Genomic DNA, 3,820 nt, shown 5'->3' with positions numbered 1-3,820 from the left:
CTGTATTACCACAAAGGTTGTTTGTCCGTGAAGCTGGTCCCAGCGGGGCCCTCTCTTGATATTCTCTTCTTCTTTGTACTCTTTCCTCCTTCCCTCCCTTTCTCCGTGCTTCCTTCTTCCTTCCCTTCTCTCTCTCCCTCCTTCCCTCCCTTCCTTCTTTTCTTCCTTCCTTCCTCCCTACCTCTCCCTCTCTTTCTCCTCTCGCTCCCTCTCTTCCTTCCCTCTCTTGTCCTTCCTTCCTTCCTTCCTTCCTTCCTTCCTTCCTTCCATGTACACAAGGTATACTAAGGATTTTGCTCTTACTAAAGCACTATTAGTGGGCAAAATCAGCTCAAGTATAATTTACATGTGTGCACTGTTATTTTTACAGGTTCTGTCTTAATTCTTTTATAAGATGCAGATATTCCCAACTTTTCTTCTAAAAGCTGTTTAAGAACAACCATTAAAAAAAAGAGATAGTTTCGTAAAACTGGTAAAACATTTTCATACCTATTTTCAAGGTATTTTCAAGTGTGATCTTTAAAATAATCTCATGAGGTCATTAAACTAACTAAACCCATTTTTCAGATGGGTTCCACCTTCAGAGGAACTGAGGCTTTGTTGTAATAGTGATTTACATAGCTTACTGGATCTTTCTTGGTAGAAGCAGGATCAGAATGTCAGTCTTTTGGCAACTTACTTCTATTTTGAGCAAAAGGGTGCCAGACATCACAAAGCTTAACACCAAAAGGAAGGAGCCCTTGGACCAAGAAATAGTGGAAAAATTATGAAATGAGCTTGTTTTCCATAATTCTGGGATTGGACCAAACTAACTCCCTGCAAACTTTAAACAATCATGTTTTTATGAAACTTGTCCTGTCTCTAGAGATCAGTCCTACAGCCTGACTGAATCCATGTGATATGAGGCTGTGCTATAACTGGGCCTGTTTACAATTTGGTGAACAAAGATGGTAGGGGCTAGCCATGGACTCCTGTTGAATACCAGGGAAAACTTCAGGGAAAACTAGATAATAGAGATTTAAGGTGTGAGGCTCATATTTGTTTACTGAAATATTGTGGGCCCTGCACTTCTCAGTGCATTCCATGGGCCATTAATAATATGTTACTTAGGAAAAAAAAGAAGAAGCTCTTTTTGGTCAATTAAATTTAGGGAAACAATGACTTTGACAAAGTTAAACAGCTTCCTAACCGCAGGACATCTCAAACCTTTAATGAGCCACTATGATTTGTGAGTTATTCAAGAGAGAATGCAGCTTTCCAAACTTACTCGACCATAGACCACCTTTCTTTTTTTCTTTCTTTCCTTTCTTTCTTTCTTCTTTCTTCTTTCTAGGAATCTCAAAGGCCTAGGGTTCTACAGAGCACACTTTGGTTTTTTGTTTTTAATTTTTTTTTAATGTTTATTTATTTTTGAGAGAGAGACAGACAGAGCGCAAGCGGGGAAAGGGCAGAGAGAAGGAGAGACACAGACTCTGAAGCAGGCTCCAGGCTCTGAGCTGTCAGCACAGAGCCCAACGTGGGGCTCGAACTCACGGACCGCGAGATCATGACCTGAGCTGAAGTCAGATGCTTAACTGACTGAGCCACCCAGGTGCCCCTACAGAGCACACTTTGTGAAGTGAGGCCTTGGATTAAAGAACCAGCATTATTGATGATAGTCTTGGAGTGGCTGAATTGTGGTCCTCAAAGAATATGTCTATCTGCAACCTCAGAATGTGACCTTGTTGGAATGAAGGCTCAAATATAGATGAAACTAAGGGAAGGATCTTGAAAGGAAATTATTTTGGACTTAGAATGGGTCCCAAGTCCAATGATTAGTGTCCTTATGGGAGAAAGGAAAGGGGGATCTGAAAAACAGAGACACACAGAAGGCCACATGAAGGCAGAAGTAGAGACCAAAGTCACATTGCCACGAGACATAAATGGCAGGAGCCAACAGAAGCTGGAAGAGGCAAGGAAGGGGTCTCTGCTAGAGCCTCTGCAACTGATTCTTATTGCAGGCCTAGGAAACTAATTCAGGACCTACTAGTAAAACAGAGCTGAGCATGCGCTCCATCTAGGTATACAGAACTATGAGTGGCCTGACAAACTTGGAAATGCAAGCTTGTTGTCAGGCAAGAAGCTAGCCTAGAGCTCAGCAGTCCTTGCTGGGACTGCTTGGTGGTGGGGGGAATGGGAAGTTGCTTGCGAGAGAGTTAAGACTTCGGGAAGTTGAAGTGAATGAGCCCTGCAGAAAAGGCCAAAGCCATCAGATGTGGAAAGTTGTGGAAAGGGAAATGACACGATGGGACAAAGAGTCATTGGTGGGCTCCTAACAATGTCACTCCTGTCCTAAGGGGATTCTCCCACGGGTCTCCAAGTTGCCTGTGGGGTGAGAACCCTAAATGCTCTCAACTGTCTCACCCCTGCCTCCTGGCTCTCACATAAGACTGGGAAAATTTCCAAGCTTGCTTTGTGTTCTGACCCTCTAAGTATGCTCATGGTTTGTTCTCTTTGCTCTTAGTTGAAGAGGGCATTTCTTTTCTTTGTCTCTCTACAGCCTTTCTCCCACTTTGTTGCCTTAGTCATTTATTTCTGACCTATAATTGGGCAGCATCATAAGGGCTTCCTTTGACTCAGAGCAAGGAGGAGTTGTGTTAAATAAACTAAACTAGTCTCTAATTACTTGCATGCTTATTGTGTATTAGCAGAAGTGGCTAACATGTCAAAGAAGCTTTTGCTCAATGGCTTTCACTCTGGAGGTTTAGAGGTTATGGCGGCCCGGGAGGGCACTTGAGTTGCACTGGGTTTTGTGACTGTTGTTAACACAAAATAATGCAAGTGGAAGGCTACAACTCATGCACTCATGGCCCTCCTATTCTAGAAACTCAAAATAGTGAATCTAACTGGACCCACCCTTCTCCGATGGTGATAGACGTTATGGCCAGGACTTCCAGAAACCCACTCATCCAATTGCTTCCAGGAATTACCTGATGCTTGCTTGCCTTCTGAGGGCCCGTCTAGAGTCCCCTTCCTCTGTCCCACCAGTAGGGGGCATCGTGGCAGGGACAAAAGTGGAGAGAGAAGTGAGGTTGAGAGTTCTGGACTCCTGCTTGCTGGTCTGTCCTTTGCTCCTACCAACAAGAAAGACAACTGAAAGGGAGACTGGTGCCAAAATAATTTCTTGGTGCCATTGCAAAAAGCTGTGTGGCTGGGGGTGGAGAAGTGGTTCAGAGGTGGTGAAAAGGGACTCCTAGAAATTTCCCCCCGTGTGACTGATCCATAAATTTTGGAAACCTTGGTGATCACCCCTATTAAAAAGGCAAAAATATGGGCCACAAAGAGGTTATTCCAAGTTCATCTGGAGACACCGGGGCAGTGCTGGAAAATAAACTTCTGACTCCTGATTCCTGTTCTACAGTGCCGTTCCTGGATGAACCGTTACCCCTAGCCCATCACCCCACCAATAAATATAAGCAGATGGATCCACGTCCCAAATTCCTTTGCCTGCTTCTCCTACTTTAACTAGATGTCCATCCCACACTGGAGCACAGGACAAGTATGTCAAGCGGTGGAAGCTTTCGGGGACTTTGTGCAAGAAAGCAAGGAAGCCAAACCCAATAGGTAGTAGAAAAAGACCAGAGAAACATCTGGAAAAAATACCAGAGTGCATGATTATGATAACAACTCCCAGAAAGGTCTCAGCTTAAGATTTCTAGGGATTCTCTTTTCCTTATCTGTCGTACAAACCCTTCCCCCTCAAAAAGCAAGGCAGACCTCTTGGCCCTGGCGTCTCTCCCAAACCAAGGGCAACTCCCAGCCCTCTGCGTCATTAAAAATG

Source organism: Panthera uncia, assembly GCF_023721935.1.
Source record: "Panthera uncia isolate 11264 chromosome C1 unlocalized genomic scaffold, Puncia_PCG_1.0 HiC_scaffold_4, whole genome shotgun sequence".
Classification (NCBI taxonomy): Eukaryota; Metazoa; Chordata; class Mammalia; order Carnivora; family Felidae; genus Panthera; species Panthera uncia.
The sequence above is the reverse complement of the archived record's forward strand: the minus strand, read 5'-3'. Positions refer to the sequence as shown.